Genomic DNA, 23,740 nt, shown 5'->3' on the forward strand with positions numbered 1-23,740 from the left:
GCCACTTGAGGTGGCAAAAAGTCAAGTTGTTAAGATTATTCATACGTAATTGGACCGCAAATATCTTTCATAATTAACTAGTTTTCGTACCCCGTGCTATGACGGGCCGCTTCAGAACTGTTTATGAACCATTTGCGTTACGATAGTGAGTCGACGCGAATTCGACCAATATCATACGTTCATTACGGTAAAAGCAATGTTAGTAAACCGGAAGTGTAAAACCTAAGAAAAAGTTCTTCAAATTAATAAACAAATAAAATATTTAAAACGATGTTTAATCGGCCGGTAAAACCCGGACGTTGGTAAAACCCGACTGTTGTCGGTGTCGGACATTGGGGTGGTGAATCGATAAAACCCATACGTTGGTAAACCCCGAGCGTTGTTGGTCGTGGGCGTTGCGGCGGTGAATTGACGCTAATTCGGTCGGTTATAGTTACGTTCATTACGGGTACCCGAACTAAAACAAACATGCCGGTAAAACCCGAGCGTTGTCGGTCCTAAATGATGAGAAGACGCGAATAACTGTTTAATTATTAATACAAAGCAAAAAGAAAAAAAAAGAAAAAAATAAAAATTATGTAGCCCAACCAAAGCATGCCAAGTGCCCCAATCGTTGTCCAACGTCGCCAAACTTCTAATTTATTATATATAATAATAATTAATGTTTGTTTGAGTTTATAAATTATTTTTTAACCTCGTTTTATATTGTTAGGATGACAATGAGACGATACGAGTTCTGAACAAACGTTTGTAACCTTAGCTCCATGCATGTTTCTAAAATCGACACTTCAATACCCGTCAGATATCATGTATGCCCACTAGTTTCTTTGGGCTATCGAAGCATGTGGGGCAGTAGGATTGATCGAGAAAGATCTCTTGTGGTTATTATAAGATGGTGGCTGGATCTGTATATGTTTGGTAAAGAGAATAACCTTCTGCTTTGAGAATAATCAAAAACGAAATGTTTGCACCCTCTAATTTTTTTTATATGCAAATATTGTATTTTCATAACAAAATTAGATAAATAAAGAAATCCAAGTCATTGCCATGTAATTTCCATATGAGATGTCAAGTCATCATAATTAAGTGGAGTTCATGATTTGTTATACTGAGATTGTTAGGCTATGCGTAGTGGAGGGGCTACAAAATGGGTGTTTTGCGTCATGTGTCGCTCAGTCAACAAATAGTGAGTTTTTGTTTTTCGGGTGTAATGGTGTTGTAGCCTAATATATATATATATATATATATATATATATATATATCACACTCACACCATATTATAATAATAAAATCAAAAGGGAGAAGAGGCGGTAAATAGTTGCCCCCCATCGCCCCCACATTTCGTCGGGGGGGGGGGGGTCGCTCTAGTCGCCCAAATTAAATTCGCCCACCACGGGTGGCCTTATCGGTAACAAATTTGACAATTAAGATTGCTACCGATTAGATTTTTAGTAGGGATTAATAATTACTCAATGGTTAGTTAATAGTCTGGATTACTAAACTCCAATTTTCATTATTTTTAGGCTAAAACTTGTTTAAACTCTATTCGATCTTTTAGCGAGATTATTTCGAGTAACTCATTAACAACTTTGCTTGCTTACACCTTATATATTAATCGATGTTCTGGTCTTCCTTTTGGTTAATTGTACCATCAACTACTGAATGTGGGGAAATTTTAAAACTTCTCACGTTACCTAAAACATTTTAGTAATTGTCACATGGTTCTAAACTAATATAAGTTTTAACGCTATTAAAGTAATTTAATTATATTGTCAATAACAAATTTATAAATATACATTTACGGGAGAGTTTCAGCATTGTCAGGTGTACACTGTGCAACTATTTTTGTAACTTGATATCATTGGACCCCGTTTTCACATATACTTCTTCCTCAGTTGTTTAACACACGTGTCCCACTGCTGCCTTTTGTTACTGCTTCATACTTGACCTTATATCATGTGAAACATGCTATATAAGTTTGATGTATTTGCTAGCTATATCAATATGACCATGCTACTATTAAGTTTCAGGGATTTGATGTTAATATTAATTTCAACATAAGTGATTATCAAGAATATGTTTAATAAGTATGCCAATAGTTATCGAAATATTATTTCATTTAAAGCCTCAAACTAAAGTGTTTAATGTTTATGATGCTATGACTATTGTGTAGATATGTTGCATGAGCTTTGAGAACATGCAGATTCCATTGACATGGACAATGGTGAGACAAAGTTAATTGCACAAACAGTTAGTTCTGCAATTGCCTATGAACTTGGTATCTATGTACCTACAATGATGATGAAACAAAATCAACTTCTCTTACATAAATTCTACGGGACTATCAAAGGTGTTTCTTTTTATGTTTATCCAAACCCCTTTTCTTATATCAATACACGCCAAAGCTACAAATAATCCAAAAAATCAATAGTTGGTCATGTATGTTATTGTGCTTAACTTCAACTTTGATTAAGCATAATAAGCCCAGGATTATAGCATTTCGTCTTGCCAATGATTAAAAACAGAAGATTGCCTCTGAAATCAAACACGTGCCTTTCTCCGGCGGTGCATCGTCCAACAGGTGAACTTATTGCGGCAACTCATGATAATTATTTAATTTTTACCTAATTGGGTTATCCAAATTCATAATTTTTAAAAGGCAAGAAAAACTAATGCTTTTGTATATTTTGTTCGAAAATGATTTCGTTGTGGGTTTATTAATGTTGTGTACTCTGCAAAATGCGAATCCAAGCAGGGGCAAAACTCAAAAAACAACATTTTGGTATTTTGCAAACTAAAGTGATAGAACCAAACCTTTGAAAAGGGGGAAAAGAGGAAAAACAGTCTCATCATAAGTAAGTTTTCATGTTTGTTAGTATGCATATAGATTTAACCATTATATATCATGTAAAAAGTCATATAATCAAATATAACAAGCGTTCGAAGGAAGCTTTTTTTATTTATATTTTGTTTACTCTACTGTTGAGAAAAGCAATTAGTAAGGGCATTGGTGTGGATAATATGCTTTACTTTAACGATGGTCTGAAAGGTAAGCTCATGATAATGTTTTTAAATTTAAACTTTCAAGAAAGTGTGAATTTTAAAGTTCTGTCTTTCGTTTAGGCAGTTCTTCGGTTGTGTACAGTGTTACAGAAACGGAAATGGGCAGATAGAGGGGTTGAATTACCGGTCAAAACAAGTTTGATACAAGAGATTGTATATGGATGTGATGATATTGTGCAGGCAACTTACGTTCAGCTATTATGCGGACTTCAGCTTCGGGTTAACATGAGACTTTTGGTGCAGTTTTCATGAACTTACATTTGTTGTTTTATGTTTGGCCTCTGATCCTGCAGACATTTAGTTTATGAAAGTTTGCATGTTGAACTAATCATGTTTCAAACCTTTGATATGTTTAATATTAGCTGTGAATTGTTCTATATAATTTGTTTAGTGTGTTTGTTTCATTGTTTACCGCCCCCCCCCCCGCAACGCGGGATCAAAAAACTAGTTTTGTATAAAATTAAACGCCATTGCAATATTATATTGGAACACTAATTTAATTATTTGCCAAGTAAAAAGACAAAGCTTTCCCTTGGCCCTTAAAAAAGTTTGATGTCACTTTCTCACAAAAGCCTAAAGAAAGTAACTTCTACAGTTACGCAACCACCATACATGGTTGGGCAAGTTGGGGTTTTTTCAAAACCTGAATCAGGTATGAATTGGTTATGGGTTTGATCAATAAAAGTGAAGAATATATATGAACCAGTTTTAGGAATGGCTGGGTTTTTTACCTGGTTGCCAGGTTTTTATCAGGTCGGGTCGGGGCTTGGCTTTGACCAGGTAAAGGTGAAGTAGGTCCAGATACGTTTTCCCTGAGAACCTGAAACCTGGTTCCTATCCATTGGTCAGGTAGGACAAAGTCTAGAAATCGTTTTTTTTCCACCTCTAGTTTATGATATAACTATTTATTACTAAATATATATTTACTTTTAATTATGATAAAATGAAATTATACTTACAAGTTATATATATATTAAAAACAAAATGTGAGTCCTCTCACATTTCTCGCTATTCATCAGAAGTACAAAATCTATTGCCTAAGGTACTAGTTGTTTATGCATCCTAAACGTGCCACATATCACTAGGTGTCATTCATTCTTTCCTCACTCTTCTCTAACTTTCCTCCTAACTTTCCTCTTTAATCACCACTATAACACCCCAACTTAAGTGGAAAAAACGCCTGAGTGTGACGTACAAATTTTTCAAAACACATGTGACACTATTAAGTGACAACATAATTGTTAATTAATTTAAGCATCAAATAAACAAGTTCGAAGATAAAGAAATACAAGAAAAACAAGAACAATTTAACAACTAGTCCATTTATTAAAATACCCTAATTTCTAATGTCTTCTCTGAGTATCATCTCGTAATAACGGCACATGTAGCATATATATAAAATAAAGTTAACTAAATGAAAGTCGGTGAGTTCACACAAGATTTGATATAAATACGTAACCACCATACAATTCCATGAAACAGGTGTAATAATCGCGCAAGTAGAGTCCTTTCAAGTTGGAGGCAACCAACGTACTTGAATAATCGAGCAAGTAACGTCCTTTCTAGTCCTATATGAATTTACATTGTGAACTTATGCAAGACAGATTATAAGCAATGGCAATATTTTTCAATTTGGTTGAGTTAAACTTTTATCAAGGTCAAATATACGAGCTTAAAACATGTAGCACGTTTATGAAACTCAACTAGGCTTTTGATGCCACTTTGTAAATGTTTGGGACTAGTGTTACCATATGTAATAATGGCCCATGTTATTTTATCAAATATGGTTTTAATTAGGTGTCTTCACAATTCATATAAATTGATCAAACTGTTTAAAGTAAAATAAGCTGGTTGGTTTTAAATTCAAATGGTCCAGTTCACAGTACGGTTAATGTTTATAAAACCGAACTAGGCTTTTGTGCTCATGTGTAAATGTTTACGAATTAATATCGCCATATAATAAAGGCCCGTGTTGTTTTATCAAACACAATTCTGGCAGGTGCCTTCACAATTCATATTAATTGATTGAACCGTCTAAATTGAAAACGGGTTGGCTTGTTTTGGATTTAAACGATCCGTTTACGGTTTGGTTATAATGGTTTGCCGGTTTAACGTTCGATTCGGTTAGCACTTGAAACTAGCGAGTAAACCAGACTGGCGGAGCTAATTTTTTATTTTTATTTTTATTTTTATTTTATGTCTATCTTTTTTCCTTTTTGAATATTTTGTTATGCATGTGTATTGTCTATTGTGATCATACATCATTTTATTATTTAAGATTTTTACTTAATGGGCCAGTGTCCAACCCTTCCATTCAACACTCAATTTAGGTGTCGATGTGATAGCTGATTGGCTGATGTAATGAGTGGTTGGGTTGTTATGTATGCCTTTCATATCTATATTGTTTTCTATAAACATGGTATGCTAAGTGATGACGGGGTAGTCTAAGGAATTAATAAAATGGTTTTCACACATTAACGCTAAAAATGTTAGAAGGTTAAAAGGTTTGTTTCCCGCTCAATTTATGTAAACAAGTACGTGAATAGTAAGCACGTGCAACAGCACAACGTCAAATCACTATTCACATCACTGTTCCCTCTGAACAAGGGACATGCTCAGAAAAAGTAATATTATTATAATCATGGACCAACGGTCAAAAGCTTCCCGCCCATAAAATGTCAACTCTCTAACAAAATGGAGGTTAACTAGTTTATTCACTGGACAAAAGGCTTGCATCTCTCCATCTATAAAAGGATGACCCAACCATAAACAAAAACACACCAGGAGAGTTAACACATACTCCCTGATCTTCTCTTCTTCCTTGAGAAACTAGCACTTTGCTTGTTTCTTTCTTACTTCACAAACATCATAGCTTCACTAAGAACTTCATCCAAAAACCGGTTCTAAACATCACGGTCTTGGATCTCCGGTGAACTATAACAAGTAACAACAAACTAGTGAACATCTCTCTATGTTTTGCAAACGTAGAGGGACACCACGACCTGTGTTAGGTTAACCGGAACCCTTGAAGCCTGTTAGCCTAACTAGTCTATTCACTATCATTGGTCTTATAATTGTTGTAGGAACAAGTTGGTGCCCACCGTGGGGCTACGCTGCTTACTTTATCTTAAAGACCAGTAGTGTTGCTCCATTTTCACTAAAATCGCCATGTCGGAAGGTGGATCTCCCGATGAAGTCGACCAAGTGTCAAGAACACCGACACCAAGTGCCGGCCAGGAAACTCCGGCGGCAACCACACCTTTTTCCACCCCGGGAGGAACTCTGACGGAACCTTTGTTCCTCGAGTTTTTACCTTTCCGAACTCCAACCCCTTCACGATCTGGAGTTCCTTCTCCTCATGCAGGAGTCACGAACACCCCGGAGCGTGTCGACTTGACGCTGGAAGGAGTATCACGACATTTCTTGCAACTAAGACATCTTCTTAACCAACACATGAGCCAAGAGAGAGAAAATGGGATAAGAATAAGGCTGGAATATGATGATCCGGAGCCCTCACTGTCACTCGGACGTCCACCTTCCCCTCTAATCAGCTCACGACCGACTGCTTCTCATTTAGAAGCTGGTCCAAGTGTAACCTGCCAACCTTTTAACCCATCTCCTTATACCTATGAGAGACCAAGCTCAACGACTTTCCCTTTGTTCACTTCACAACCTCTTGGGCACGAGACCACTCTCGACCAAATATGGCAGTCACCAACTTCAAGCGCTCCTCCCACAGCCACTACATGGGACCAGGCCATGACGGTCTTGCCCTTGGCTCGGAGTGCAGCAATGAACACCCCCATGGGAACAAACCAAATAGTAGCAACTCCTGAAAGCCTTCAAGGCTTTAACATCATGCCTCAGATGATGGCTCAAATGATGGCACACTTACCTTCGACCCAGCTCATCAACCAAGCGTTGGGGATCCACCGAGGAATGACGAGTCATAATCTTGCTACAAGGGTAGAAGAAGACCTTGCAAAGCCTTACAAGCCCGGTAACCTATCCTGTTTCTCTCAACAAATTGCCGATTATGACTCTCAAACGAAAATCAAGATGCCACCACATATAAAAACATATGCTGGGACCGAAGATCCCGAAGACCACCTCCAGGTCTTCACTGGTGTGGCCAGAATCGAAAAATGGTCCCACGCTGAATGTTGTGTGATGTTCATGCAAACACTAGTCGGATCAGCCAGGATATGGTTCAATGACCTTCCTGCCCAAAGCGTTCGAAGCTTCGATGATCTGAGCAAATGATTCTTGGCCAACTTTTCACAACAAAGAAGGTACGTCAAGGACGCCACGGTCATTTTTCAGATAAAACAAAAAGATGATGAGAGCCTTCGAGATTTCATCGAAAGGTATAAAAAAGAAGGGTTGACATATGTGGGGGCCGATGAAAAAATGAGGGTGGCAGGCTTTATGAACGCCATCACCTCCAAGTACCTCACAAGGGACTTTAACAAGTGCCTGCCTAAAACCCTTGAAGAAGCTCTCGAACGAGCTGAAGCTCATAGCCGAGGCGAAGAGGTCGTTGATTTCAAAGAGCAAAGAAAAAGAGCTCCTAGTTGGTGAGGCAACAACCCCAACCGAAAGAAAGGGAACTTCAATCCCTATGATAAATATCAAAGGAACTCAGATCAATAAAGGCCTGAAGGTCGGAACCCTCCAAGCAGGGAAAAGACTGTGAACTTCACAGCCTTAACCAAAACCCCTCAGGAGATCCCTGCCACCGAAGAAGTGAAACACAACTTCCTACCTCCTCGACCCTTGCCCAAAAGCAAGAAAAACGAAAGCTCCACCCAGTTCTGTGAGTTCCACGAAGAAAAAGGTCACCACACCAACGATTTCTTTCAACTCAAGAGAAGAATTGAGGAAGCTATCAAGTCTGGTAACTGGCCCATTTGGTGAAAGGGGTCAGAGACAAGATGGCCGAAAGAAAAAAGCAAATAAGTGAATATGGTGAATATAAACGAAGGTGTTTCCTACAAACGACAACGCTTGGAGGCTTAGGAGCTTCAATGTGTCTGCTTCCCACCACCTCAAGGTGACTTACTCTCAAACCCTTTGATGGTAGAAGCCAACGTGGGAACGATAAAAACAAATAAAGCCTACATCGACACAGGGGCGGCCACAGAGATCATGTATGAAAGGTTCTTCAACCGGCTGAGTAAGGAAGAGCGTTCAAGGCTTCAACCCTCCGGGTCGTCTATAAAAGGTATCGCCGATATACCCTTGAAGCCTTTGGGCCAACTAACCCTTGATGCCTGTTTTAGTGAAGGAAAGATGAAGAAAACCAAACCACTCACTTTTGTGGTTATCAACACACCTTCCAACTATGATGTAATCATAGGAAGGCCAGGACAATGCGTGTTCAACATGGCCGTCTCGGTTGGTCAAGGTGCGGTGAAGTTTCCCACTGACAGGGAATTGCAACCCTTCAACCCACCCAAGAGGTTTACACGATTGAAGGGGAAAGATCAAAAAATGAAGACGAGGAACAAGGCTTGATCATAAACCCCAAGTATCCTGAACAAAAGGTATGGGTAAACACATGCCTTTTCAAAGAAACTCTTTCATACTTTGAAAAACTGTTGATACACTACAGCGATGTCTTTTCTTGGTGCCTGGAAGACATGACAGGCATCCCTCGAAGCATTGCAGAGCATGAGCTAAAAATACCTCCTAATGTCAAGCCTGTTGTCCAAAATAAACGGAGCCTAGCTCTTGAAAGAAGCTTGGCAGCATGTCAAGAGGTTGAAAAGCTTATACAAGCTGGGATCCTACGTGAAGTCAAATATCAATCTTGGGTGGCTAATCCCGTCATGGTTCGAAAGCCTGACAAGTCTTGGAGGATGTGTATCGACTTCAAGGACTTGAACAAGGCATGTCCGAAGGATTGCTATCCCTTACCCGAGATGGATCTCAAGGTTGACTCTTTAACCGGCCATCCCTTTAAGTGTTTTCTCGACGCTTACAAGGGTTACCATCAAATTCTCATGAAAGTGGAAGATGAAGAAAAAACTGCATGCAACACGGACAAGGGTATTTTTTGCTATCAAAAGATGCCTTTTGGCCTACGAAATGTCGGGGCAACCTATCAATGTTTGATTGACAAGCGTTTGCCAGCCAAATTAGCAGAAACTTGGAAGCTTATGTTGATGATCTGGTAATCAAAAGCAAAACCGAGCACCAAATGCTTGATGACATACAAGAAACCTTCCAAAACCTGAGGAAGATTAACATGAAACTCAATCCCGGAAAATGTTCATTCGGGTTCGAGGAAGGCAAGTTTTTGGGACACATCGTGGGAAAACAAAGCATAAAGGCTAATCCCAACAAAGACAGGGCTGTTCTTGAAACTAAATCTCCATAAAGCAAAAAAGAAGTGGGAAGTCTGAACGGAAGGCTTGCAGCCTTGAAGCGTTTTACCTCCAAGCTCGCTGAGAAATCCCTACCCTTTTTCAAAACACTAAAGGGTTGCACCAACAAGAAAGATTTCAGGTGGATGGAAAAAGCAGAAGAAGCCTTCAGCCAAATGAAGCAACACTTGGCTTCACTTCCAGCTATTGCAGCCCCTGAAACAGGAGAGCTGATCTCTGTCTATCTCTTAGTCGCCGAAGAAGCATTAAGCGCGGTTCTAACCATCGAATGAGACAAAGTTCAGGTACCCGTTTATTTCTTTAGTAAAACACTAAAACTGGCAGAGATCAAATATCCTCCTTTGGAAAAACTTGCTCTGGCCTTGATTCAAAAGGCCAGAAGGCTTCGAAGGTACTTTCAAGCACACCCTATACAAGTGGTCACAGACCAACCCATCAAGAGTGTGCTTGAAAAACCAGAAAATTCAGGCCGATTGGCCAAATGGGCTGTGAAACTAGGTGAACATAACATCACCTATGTCCTAACAAAAGCTGTCAAAGCCCAAGTTTTGGCGGATTTCATTGTAGAAATCCCAAAGCAAGTCATTGCTGAAATACATGCAACTGTCACTGAACCTTCTGACCCTGAAGCTTGGAAGCTTTTTACAGATAAGCTTCCAGCATTGAAGGGTCAGGAGCTGGGCTCATTTTAATCAACCCCGAAGGGTTAGAATTTACATATGCTATCCGAATTGAATTTCAGACCACCAACAATGAAGCTGAATACGAAGCATTGATATTGCCGGTCTAAAAATTGCCAAAGAGATGAAAATCCAAAAGCTACAAGTCTTCACTGACTCGTTGCTTGTTTCAAGTCAAGTCAATGATAGCTATGTAGCAAAAGAGCCCAACATGAAGAAATATCGTGAAAAGGCAAAAGAGTTGATAACCATGTTTCAAGAATGCGTTATCAAGCAAGTCGCAAGATCACAAAACAAAAGAGCCGATGCCCTAAGCAAACTAGCATCCCTCACATTTGCACACCTCACCAACAAAGTATTGGTGGAAGTGTTGAAAACTCCTTCAATTCAAGAATTGGAGGTTCAAGATGTAATCACTGAAGAAGGTCCCAATTGGATGACTCCCATAGAAAAGTTCCCCAAACATGGTGAGTTACCTCTTGACCAGACGGAGGCTGAAAGGGTTCGAATCAAATCCAGACAGTATGTGTTGCAAGGAGAAACTCTTTATAAAAAAGCTTACCTTGCACCACTACTAAGATGCGTGGGCCCTTAACATAGTCAATATCTGACAAAGAGGTTCACAAGGGGATATGTGGAGCTCATTTTGGGCCAAGAACGGTGGTTGCAAAATTGATGAACCTCGGATACTTCTGGCCCACGATGCACCGAGATGCAACGAAACAACTCAAGAAGTGTGAAGCTTGTCAAATTCATGCACCTGTCCCAAAAAGCCCTAAGAACGATCTAGTCCCCATATCCTCGGCTTGACCATTCCACAAGTGGGGAATGGATATCGTTGGTCCATTCCCACCAGCCAAGGGTGGGGTAAAATATTTGCTAGTAGCCGTCTACTACTTTACCAAGTGGCCTGAAGTCAAACCACTTGCAAAGATAACGGGCAAACAAGTCATCGACTTTGTGTGGGAAGGCATCATTTGTCACTATGGGTTGCCAGGAGTGTTGGTCACGGATAATGGGAAACAATTTGCTGAGAAGCCTTTTAGCACATGGTGCAAGGAATTCAGAATCACCCAAGTGTTCAGCTCAGTTGCATACCCACAATCCAATGGCCAAGTTGAAAGAACAAACAGAACCATCGTGGAAGGAATCAAAGCAAGGCTGGGAAGGCATAACGACAATTGGCTTGAAGAACTCCCAAATGTTCTATGGGCAATAAGAACAACCGAAAAGACAAGCCACAAACGAACGCCTTACAGCCTAGTGTTCGGATCGGAAGCTGTAATCCCAGCAGAAGTCGGAGTTGTGACTCAAAGAAACTCAACATGGATCTCGAATCAAACAACGATGAGACCATGTTGAATTTGCAACTCCTTGAAAAAATTCATGATCAGGCCGCAATACAAGAGGCTAAGTACAAGCAAAAAATGGAAGCCTATTACAATACAAGAGTGAAACACGAACGTTTCAGGCCAGGAGATCTTGTACTCCGAAACAATGAGGCCAGCAAGAAAGAGAACCAAGGAAAACTTAGCCCAAAGTGGGAAGGACCATACACAATCCTTGAAGCTCACAAGGTTGGATCCTACAAACTGGCCAACACAGAAGGCAAAAAGCTTCCAAGACACTGGAAGGGAAAAACCCTTAAAAGGTTCCATGCCTAGTCAAAGCCTTAAAATGTATTTCAAGAGATGTATAATTTTCCTTTTTGTAAACCACAACCTCTTGAATGAATGATAAAGTTTTTATCATAACTTGCCTTTACTATCCTATTATCAGGTTGAGAACCTAGCAAGAAACTCCATGGCAAGGGCCATGTAAGGGGATGAGCTCCCAGGCCACATCGCTCAATAGGTTCAAGGGTTAAATGAACCTATATAAGGGGTGAGTTCCTATATAAATCCAACTCCATGAGACTTAGAAATTTTTTCAACCAAAACTTGTCTCATAGACGGGTCTGAACAGCCTACATCAATTCGTTCCTTAAGCTTTGAAAAAGTTTACGAAACAAACATACATTAAGTAATGATACAATGGATAGCCAACATGTGCTTTTTTTACCTAATGAAGCCTTGAAGCTAAAGCGACTGCAGCACTAAAATTACTTAAGGAAACTTAGCTAAAACACATCAAACTAACAAGACAAGCAACCAAAACACAATACATAGAACATTACGATCCATAAACAAGGCCTTCTAAGACCATAACCAGCATCATACATGATAAGCCATTCAGGCTAAACAAAGGAAATCACAAAGATTCCCATGAAAATGTTCAAACGGCCAAAAAGGCCAATCACAACCATAAAGCAGAAACCTTAAGGGTTTCATGCTGAACCTAAATTGTTTAAGATTACATAACATTGTTCAAGAGCGCTAAGAAAGCTACGAATAAAATGTTTAAACACCAGCAACAGGCTTTGAAGTACTAGCCTCAACACCCTTACCTTTCTTCAACTTCTTCACTTCCGGGCCACCACCAGCAACGGCCGAACCTTCGAGGCTTGCCACATGAGACCCGTCGCTACCTCTAGATAAAGTTTCTTCGCTATCAACGGAACGGGAGCGCTTCTTAGACAAGGACTCAAGCACCTCTTTACAAACTTTCTCATCAAGGCCGGCTGGTTTCAAGCCCTGCAAAACGGAAAGAGGCTTACAAAGCAAGACGAACTTCACCCACATAAGGGTAAGTGAGCCTTTCCATCGCACGGAATGAGTCTGAGAAGAGCTTGGAAGCTTCACGGTTAAACATGGGCGATTGCTCCATAGGTTGACCAGCTTCGTGATGTTTGAAGCCAACAACAAAGCCCAAATGCTTTCTATAGCCCAACAGCTTCGTGTAAACATTGCCCAACACCGAATTAAACTCAGAAGAGTGAAGCAGGTAAGTCACAACTTGGTGAAATCCGTGTTCAATTAGCCACCGGTTGTCGTTGGTAACCTGGGTGACTGAAGCCTTTAAGCCTTCTTTCTCCATGTCAAAGGCTTTCCTCTGCACCTCAAAGGCTTCCCGGTCAGCATCCAACTTAGCTCTATCAGCTTCCATTGCTTTCTTCAACCCTGCTATCTCAACCTCGTGGCCACGGGACAACTCATCAATCTTCTTCACATAACCCTCTTCCTTCTTTGAAAATCCGTCAACCTCTTTCTTCATGGTTGTCATAGAGGCCTTCATCTTTTCCTTCTTCTTCGAAAACTCCTCATACTCCTGCATCCCCTTTTGAAAACGAGTGACACCCTATGCCAAAAGGGCAGAAAGGTTGCAAGAACTTAGGATTAACCTCGACAGCATGGAATCACCCTCCATATCAGAAATAGTGTTACGAACCCCTGGAGGAGCAAAGTTAGCCAACACATCAGCATAGACTTCCGGGTCTTTGAAGATATCTCCAACCTTAACATTCCACTCCGGCACATAAACTTCATTCTCATCCAACCCTTGAACCGTCGCCATCGCAACCTTCTTACCAGTTGATTTCTTCTTCTTGGAAACAACCAAACCCTGCTCCTTTTCCCCTACCACACCTGGACCTTGATCTTCGGCAACTTGAACATCATCACGTTCGTGAGAAAATGACGGGCCAGAAGACTTTAACAAACGCCGTGTGGAACAATGAGTAGAAGCCTTAGGAGCAGCAGCCTTGGTAAACCCTTTAACGTTCGGAACTCCCACATACCCAGAATCTTCAAACCTACCATCTTTCCCTCGAACCACAACATCTTCCCCAGCAATAGCCGCAGCATCCGTAAACCCAACGTCCGAAGTATCGTCACTTTTCAAGAAATCCAAAGCCGACATAACTACAAACACAAAGGAAATCTATCAACAGACATATAAAAAAAATAAAACAAATGCAGAATAAACAAACGCATACCCTTATCATCCCTCATAAGCACGGGATCCCGATTAGGCTTATCCCATAATTTGCTAATACCTAACAACACAAGAAGATGTTCGGGAAGAGGACGAAGACGTGATGGACACTTCCTAATCGACTTCAAAAATGCTTCATTCAATTTCGATTCAGCCGGCGCCGGTTCGTTTAAAACAGACTTGGGTTGTCTCCAAACGGATTTGAAAGGAAGAATGGAATCAGAAACAAAGAAAAAACGGTCCTTCCAAGAACCAAGGGTCGTAACCGCCGAGGAAACTAAACATGTATCAACCTGAGTATGTTCAAAAGTGTATCAATCGCCGTTCTTCCATAAACGAAAGAAACGGCGAAAACCCAAAAGCGACGGATCATATCCTAAGGCTCTACATAATACCTCAAAGTGTAAAACCCTAGCAAGCCCTAAGGGGTGAATCTGACCAAATGATACACCGTAATACTTCAATACATTCAAAACAAAAATCGAAAACGGATGGCGGAGGTTCGAGAATTCAAAATGTCGACAATAAAAGGCAACGAAACCCGCCGGATAATGATCGATTGACGCGTTGGCCGGCGGAGCAATCGGTTTAAGTCCTAAACCTATACCCCATTCAAGACAGAATGATTCGACTTCTTCTTGGGTTAATCGGGAAAAACTAACCGACAGATCCTTATGAGCACCCATAAAATCGAAAGAAAAGTGAAGGATTTTAACTAACCAGATGAAGGATTGAAAGAAACTTGATGAATGTTTGAGAGAATATTGTGGAACTTTAAAAGAAAATCTGAAGAAAGTGAACAGTTATAACTATTATTAAGAACAGTTATTGGGAACCGCAACATGCAGTAACCATTAAATCAACTGTCTTGTCAGAAATTCAAAAAATAACCAAAACCGTTCAAAGCCTCGAAGCCTTTAAGCAATAACAAAATGTGTGCAAAAGTCAGAAGCCCTTGAGCCTACCTCTCAAACACCTCTGACTTGGGGGGCTGATGACGGGGGTAGCCCAAGGAATTAATAAAATGGTTTTCACACATTAACGCTAAAAAGGCTAGAAGGTTAAACGGTTTGTTTTCCGCCCAATTTATGTAAACAAGTACGTGAACAGTAAGCACGTGCAACAGTACAACGTCAAATCACTGTTCACATCATTGTTCCCTCTGAACAAGGGACATGCTCAGAAAAAGTAATATTATTATAATCATGGACCAACGGTCAAAAGCTTCCCGCCCATAAAAGGTCAACTCTCTAGCAAACTGGAGGTTAACTAGTTCACTGGACAAAAGGCTTGCATCTCTCCCTCTATAAAAGGATGACCCAGCCATAAACAAGAACACACAAGATCTGGAGAGTTAACACATACTCCCTGATCTTCTCTTCTTCCTTGAGAAACTAGCACTTTGCTTGTTTCTTTCTTACTTCACAAACATCATAGCTTCACCAAGAACTTCATCCAAAAACCGGTTCTAAACATCACGGTCTTGGATCTCCGGTGAACTATAACAAGTAACAACAAACTAGTGAACCTCTCTCTACGTTTTGCAAACGTAGAGGGACACCACGACCTTCGTTAGGTTAACTGGAACCCTTGAAGCCTGTTAGCCTAACCAGTCTATTCACTATCATTGGTCTTATAAATGTTGTAGCAAATATGGTTCTAATTAGGTGTCTTCACAATTCATATAAATTGATCAAACCGTTTAAAGTAAAATAAGCTGGTTGGTTTTAAATTCAAATGGTCCAGTTCACAGTTCGGTTATAATGTTTATAAAACCGAACTAGGCTTTTGTGCTCATGTGTAAATGTTTACGAATTAATATCACCATATAATAAAGGCCCGTGTTATTTTATCAAACACAATTCTAGCAGGTGCCTTCACAATTCATATTAATTGATTGAACCGTCTAAATTGAAAACGGGTTGGCTTGTTTTGGATTTAAACGATCCGCTTACGGTTTGGTTATAATGGTTTGCCGGTTTAATGTTCGATTCGGTTAGCACTTGAAACTAGCGAGTAAACCAAACTGGCGGGGCTAAATTTTATTTTATTTTTATTTTATATCTATCTTTTTTCCTTTTTGAATATTTTGTTATGCATGTGTATTATCTATTGTGATCATATATCATTTTATTATTTAAGACTTTTACTTAATGGGGCCAGTGTCCAACCCTTGCCCATTCAAAACACTCAATTTAGGTGTAGATGTGATAGCTGATAGGCTGATGTAATGAGTGGTTGGGTTGTTACGTATGCTTTTCATATCTATATTGTTTTCTATAAACATGGTATGTTAAGACTTAAGGAGAAGCTTGTATCGTGGCTTGGGTGGCTTTGGTCATTCTTATTTTTATGGGTGGCTTGTATTATGGCTTGGGTGGCTCTGGTCATTTTTATTTTTCTGCTTAATAGTGTAATTTATACGTGTTTTGGTTTAAAATTTTTATACACAGTGTAAATTTGCTCTTTTTTGTCTGAACTTTTTGAGCATGGCCACCCGGTTTATGAATATTTTTATACGTACTAAATCCGACCACCCGACGTTTTCGTCCAAGTTTCGCTACTGGGTATGTTGGTATACTTGATTATTTAACTAATCAAATCTCAAGTTTTTCATATGAGGGGAGGATGTTGTCCCGGTTTTCTCAGTTTTCCTCGCGTGTCCCTTTATATCCTTAACTTTTTCTCAGTTTTTTTATTTCTTCTAAAAAACAGGCCATATTATTTTTTCATAACTTTCACTGTTTTAGTTTATTTTTAAAATAAAATGATACTAAATAAATTTATTATTAATTAATTAAAATAATAGTAAGATTACAATAACTTAAATAGTTACTTTATTAAAATGCAATCATTTATTAATAAAAAAGAGTTAATTAAACTGTGGTTTAATGGCAGAAACCGCTTACGTCCCACTTTTGCAAAATGAGTAGTTTGCAAAATGTCTGAAATTTATTTTATGATTTCCCAATTTCTTCATGTGCTTTGTTTCCATGTTGTTTGCGTCCCTTCGTCATTCAATCCAACTGCATTTTCAACCCCACCACCACCATTAGTCCACTGAGAACATCGTTTTCCGACCACCTCCTCTCTCATGTTGAAACACCACCGCCACGTCTCTACTCTCTCTCTCACAAACACACACACAAATTTAAATTCAAATATAAAATAAACTCGGGTATCAAAACCAAGTTGTTTTGTGTCCGGGTAACCAGGTGGGGTTAATCGAGTTTCATAAACGTTAAAATACATAATTTCCTTCACTCGTAGATGTAAATAACCAAATAATTAACCAACTTAATCCAAAAACATAGTTTATAAACCGGTAAAAGTAAAACAAAAAGGTTCAAATATAAAAAGTCCAACATGAATGTCTTCAATCTTCACATCATATCCTTTGTTTGTCCTTCATTTCTAATGCTATATTAAAAAAAAACTGAAATATAATAAGTATTAGAATTGCTATATATAACATGAACAAACATTAAAATAATAATAATAAAAATACTTTAATTAATTTCTTGGTTTGTTTCTCAATCTTTTTTACTAAGGAGGTTAGAACCAAGAACCGACGCGAATTACTATGGTTTGGGTTCGTGTTCAGATTAGTATTTTCTCTGGTTCAAGTATCGGATCTCAGTTTTCGGTTAAAAGTGACGTGCCTCTCCGGTTGTTCCTTTCAAATAATCTTACGGAGACGAGAATCCATGAATTCTCGTGGGCTCCTTACTTACCTTTCCTGTAAAGCCCAAAATAGTTAATTGAAGTTCAGCCCAATATTTTTTTGTTCTAATGGTCCATTCCACGCTAATTCCAACTTCCAACCATTCTTTTTCTTTCAGTCCTTCACCCTGGCTTCCTGCTCGTTTCACTATTATTTCTCTTACACTTTTAATTCACTCACAAGGTTGGGAATTATTGCAGAATAACAGGTATCTTTGGATATATGAGAGTCATGTAAGAAATTTCAGATCAAAATTATTTGTGGTTCCCAAAGATTTTGACGGGATGAAACTCAGAATTGAGAGAAAGAAACGAATATGAATTTGTGTGTGTTTTATGAACCAGTTTTGTCGTATGATTAAGATTATAGTTATTAGGGTTAGGGTCAGATAACTTCTATACAGTGTTTACACAACTCTCAGATAGATATCTGATGATACCCCTTATTCCGTAATAGTTCCCAACACAAGATATTCCTTTAAAATTTTCAACTCATATTATTGGCAATTTTTGAATTGATGCCTTGGAATGCAATGCAAGTTTAAGTTGGCGTGCAAGGCATAAGTTTTAAAAAAGACTAGGATACTAAAGACTCCTAATACGTGTCGGTTTAGGATATTAGTTTGTTTATTTATTTTTTTTAACTTTCATCGTTTAGTAATCCTAATTATAGTCTAGTGTATGTTAGGTTAGTTTATATAAACCATGTAGGCTTTCATTACTGCTTATATAACAGTGGCGTGAAACTCTAACACACATCATTATTAAAACCACTACACATAGTCTAGTGAGACCATAAGGTTTTAAGTCAGCGTTTTGAACATAAAAAAGTAAAATAATTTGTAGCGGAAGGCCTCCTTTGGTGGTGGTGACAATGCCAGATTGCCAGTGGAATTTTTTCAATGGGGATTTAATTTAGTGATGATAGTGAAATGTTTGCATGTATCAAGTCAATCTTGATTTGGACATATCTTTCAAAGGCCAATTTCATTTTGCCTAGGTCTTGTGAATTTCTGCGAATGACCCATTGATTCTTATTGTTCATGCATTATGTGGGCATGCACGGATCATTCGCGTAATGAGTCTTTCCTTACCAATTTAAAGTTTGACGTTGGAAAAATCTTATTTGAAGTGTCACGCGTGCTTATTTCCAAGTAGTTTCCTCTTAAACTGAGAACTAGTTATTTATAATCGTCACAATATCCAATCACATTATCCACAAACCATTCGGACATACCAAACCCAACCTGTTGTCATCTCCAGATCAGCTGGATGGGTTGTCTTCCGTTCCCTTCCCGGTTGCCCAATGTTGTAGGTTGACCCCAACGTCAACTTTCTACGATTTGAACCTTCAATACAAGTTTCAACTATTCTTATTTATTGGTATAGGTCTCATAACATAATGATATATCAAACAAACAAATTTGCTCTAGATAATCGATCGAGACGGGTGTGAGAAATCATGCGATCGAAGAAAAATATAAAGATAATATAGAGGTTAAACGATTCCTTAATTGGTATAGAGAGATTCAAATATTGACTAAACACCTACCCCACCCGAGGTGAGCTCCCCTTGTTGATCAGTTCTTCATGTAAGTAATAGAAAAAATGATAAATATTAAACCTATGAACCTGTTACAGCATGAAGAGTAGTAACTGTAGCAGGGTATGATGTAGTCGACATGCTTGTCATCTTGATCGAGTTCCCCTTTAGGATGTATAGTTAAGGATGGTGTTAGGGTTCTTGAGAGAAACCCGGTTTTAGGACAGAGGAGGCACACAAATTGTTATGTGTGTATGATTAGGTTATGATGTTAATATTTATCTCTCTTTATATACACCCAAGGGGAAACCCTTTATTAGTTAATTATAAGATAATATGGCCCATCAACAATTACCAAACTAACATATAATAAGGTATAGTTAATATTTTGATCTATTATAATATAAATGATTATAATGGTCACATATAAATATATATTATTACATATTATTCTTACATTCTCCCACTTGGCCGAGTAATCATTTATTATGAGTATTAGATAAGCCTGATCAGGAGTTAACACTCATTTTAGCTTTAAACTCAAACTGGAGCAGAGAAATACAGTCATTGAATTGAACATCAGCTTAAGACCCCCATTAATCATACTGCAATCCTTATTTAAAACCTAAGTAGTTATGATCAAAATTTTCAAGTAAGCCCTTCAAACGTTTGATTTGTATAATAATTTGTCTATATGTCATTATGCATGCTAAACATATTAAGAGACGTACAAAATCAAAACTGATGAGGAAATTTAATAGTTAATCATTCATACTACGATATGCAGTTGTATGTGGTCATCAATAAACCCCTCATGATTATAAGCGCTTTCATGATACTTATGGGTAATAAACATATAGTTATAGGATCCTTAAGCATATCATGAATGTTTTCGATATGAAAATTTAGGTTCTCAATTCGTTCATAAATGAATAATTAATTTCATATCAAAATTTGCAGCACCTCTCAAACTGTTACTGTTTGAGAAAACATGGTAGCTGACTTTTATCACAATTAGTCTTCAATATATAATTTATCCAGAATTTAATAAAACTCATGAGTCCACTAATAAATATTCAACAACATTTATTGACAACAACGTTGTAATTAATCAACATATTATGTCGTTATGACGTAGGTTGTTGTTATCAGTTCATTATGACTCCTCCATGAGATAGATTTATCTGTTGCCATAAGAATATATTCCGAAAATTACATTATGTTATATTTGAATATAACAAAGTTTAAAGTAATCAATAGGTTTGAGTTCTCACTTTTCTTCTTATAAATTATAGTCTCTCATTTTCTTTAAAGATATCTTAATTCTCCTTTAGATGCTTCACATTAATCTAGACATATCTAGTGTGTTGCAATTTTGAGTAATATCTGAACGAGTATGTACTTGAACTTATATACGGCTTCTACTTAATGAAGCATACAGAAATAATCTATGTGATCCTATATCCTTTAAAGTAGAGCAGTTTTGTTTGTTACATGTGTTAGGAATATCTCTGAGATATATAATATCAAAGTATGTGTGAACAATGCTTTGACTTATGTAACATATACTTGTCAGAAGAATGTCATCTATATAAGGACAAGCTTGTTTTTAGTTGCTCCAGCTCATCTTGAGGTAGGTACATTAATCCACTTGATTTTGATGAAAATAATTGTATAAAGATTTCATCACATTTTGATGTTTGCATTAACCCATATATGGATTTTATTGACTTAAAGACTAAATGTTCTTTGACCTTCAGTTTATAACTTTTAGGTTGTTCTATCAATATATAAATATGTAAGCCGATTGTTAGGTAAAGTTGTTTTAATGTTTATCTAATGTAGTTCTAAACTATTATAAGCTACTTGAACAATAATGATCATTAAAGAAATCTTTTGTAATATATGTAAGAAGATTCTTTGATAATTGGTTTATCCTTGAATATAACCTTTAACAATCAATCGTGCTTCTTATTGTCTTAACGTTTCGTATTGGGATTTAGTTTAGTTATGAACACTCTTAGGTGATTCAACCAAATCTCAAAACATTAGCCTGACTTATGGAGTAAATTATGATTGATGCTAATGGTTTAATTATAAGGGGTATGATCATTAAACTTTCCAACATCCATTTCAAGTTTAGTTAGAGAGGTTACATAAGCAGCAATGTTAGTAGGTTTTAAAACCTAGATGGCCTCCTGAGTTGATTGATTATTGGGTAGTTTAAAAGTCTCGGTTTTAAGGATTAGCTCTTGGTTAGGCTGCTATCATTTTCAGGATTCTAAGTGTGTAAGAGTTGGTGCAGTATGGTGTACAAGAGGTGTTATTGGAGTTAAATTTGGAAAAAAATTTAATGACTCTCTTCCCCCCGCCTCTTGTACTTTTAACAAGTCATTATAAGGACTTTTACCGCTTACACTGACTTTAGAAACCTTTAGAAAATTAGCATGCTTATGGTCAGTATTTAAAGACCAATAGATTCTAACAGAGAAACAAGTTAATAATATAAGTTGTTGCAGTTTCTCTCGGTGAGGATTAATTTAGTAAGAAATCTGAATTTGCCCACTTTAAGTAACAATGAAACTTTTGTAAGAGTAATTGTAAATTCTAAAGAGATAAGTTTTGATAGAATAGTGTTGTGATGGAGCAGTGTCTTATACAAGAGATGTAATTGAGATAATATCAAGTTTTCACTCGCCCACCTCTTGCAAATCTTGTAAGTTAAGATGGAGACAAATATCTCTCGGAAAAATACAAGATAAGTTTCAATGATGTACGTGATGTGGGAATCTGCCATATATATGTTAGACTTGATTTAATTTCATTAATGTCCAGATGTCATAATAAACTTAGGGACATATCTAGAAGAAATCGTATTAAGTATATATGAATGGATTTCTTTAAGACCACGGACCATAGAAGACAGATTATATACAAGTAAATAGCCTTTTAAATGATAAAAGAATTATGTCTGAATATTCCATTTAAATAAGTTCCACAAATGTAAATGAAATATAAGTTCTGGTTGACCCATACTTATTTCTTATGCCAAGTAATGTTTAGGGCATCTAACACATTATTTAAAACTAAGAATGAGATTATATGAAAAGTCACCCTCATCATCCATATCATGATTTCTCATGAAATTTGGTTTTAATAGATGAATTTTATAGGTCTCATTTGTCTTTTGTTAAATTCTTATTTGCATGATAACAAAAGTTGTGAAAGTATGTAGTATCATCTAGTTCTATTATATAAATGTTTCTATCCAAATTTCGATAACAAATAATATGAGAGTTTAAGGCAAGATTGACTTTATGTTGGCTATGCAAACATCATAACTGTCATAATGTAGCTTAAGTACTGATACTAAATTCGGATTAATCTCCAGAATATTTAAGGTATCATAAAGCGTAATTAAAAGACAGTTAATCATGGTTCTAATAACCTTAACATTTAAATTAATCACTAACACTCATGTTAGTTATTTTTTATTTCGGGTAAACATATAGAACTAGACTCAACCAATCATATGTTAATGGGAATATTAGGATTAGCAGACTTAAATATCATTAATATACAACTACCAATTTTAGCCCGTTGTTCTTTTTAATTATGGATAGTCTTGTTGCTTATGTCTAATCTAATTACATATTTTTGCAACGAGACTTCTCCATAGAGAACTTAGAGCTGGAAGTAATACTTGTATTTTGTCTATGAACCTTAGAATTATCATATTTTAGGTTTTAGTGGTAGTGAGTTGAATAACATCTTATTTCCAGTACCAGACATTTCTTTCTTGTACATATGTTGTTGATCAACACACTCATTTTCCTTTGGTACTTCTGAGTGTTATAGTTGATTCTTAAGGCACCAAACTATACTATTGAAAATACTAGTATGTAATGTACTATAAAATTGTACTTATTTTCATGTGTAAACCCTTAATTTTACGGGTCATGATATTGTACATTATGATGTATTCAAGGATACTATTTAACCTTATAGTTAGAATTTAGAAAGAATGCATGCAACTTATGAGTTATTTTAATTAGTCTTAGGAAAAACTAAATCAAGAATGACTCTAGTGATAGCATTTATTTAAATAAGTTCTTGATTATCATTAGCATAAGAGACATTATGATTGAATCATCCCATTTGTTATGCTCTAGTTTTTAATAGAATGATTGTTATTAAAAATAGCAGTAGGATAGTTAAATTATGTCTTAAGAGATAATTAAAACTGAGAACAGCTAAATGTTATTGAAACTCTTTATGATGTAAAACTTATATTATGTTTTAATATTAGAGTGGATGACTTGGATGAGATAGTTATCTATTTATAGAAGAAAGTTATAGTGAGTAATATTATGGGACATTAAAATAATAAATTTATGATCATTAGATTAATGAAGGATCATAAATATGAGGATTACTATATTTTATTGAAGATGTGATATGTCTATTAT

General features: G+C 37.2%; 1 long non-coding RNA gene across 1 annotated transcript; it reads left to right on the forward strand.

Annotated features, from left to right (window-relative positions):
• Positions 1-2,621: 2,621 nt before the first annotated feature.
• On the forward strand, positions 2,622-3,398 carry LOC143554990 (uncharacterized). The gene is made up of 3 exons (XR_013139124.1): positions 2,622-2,855; positions 2,988-3,049; positions 3,124-3,398. It is a non-coding gene; the product is annotated as an uncharacterized LOC143554990 (long non-coding RNA).
• Positions 3,399-23,740: the final 20,342 nt, after the last annotated feature.

This window comes from Bidens hawaiensis, unplaced genomic scaffold (assembly GCF_021521415.1).
Source record: "Bidens hawaiensis isolate Kalapana, Puna unplaced genomic scaffold, B.hawaiensis_p1.1 tig00017942_1, whole genome shotgun sequence".
Lineage (NCBI taxonomy): Eukaryota > Viridiplantae > Streptophyta > Magnoliopsida > Asterales > Asteraceae > Bidens > Bidens hawaiensis.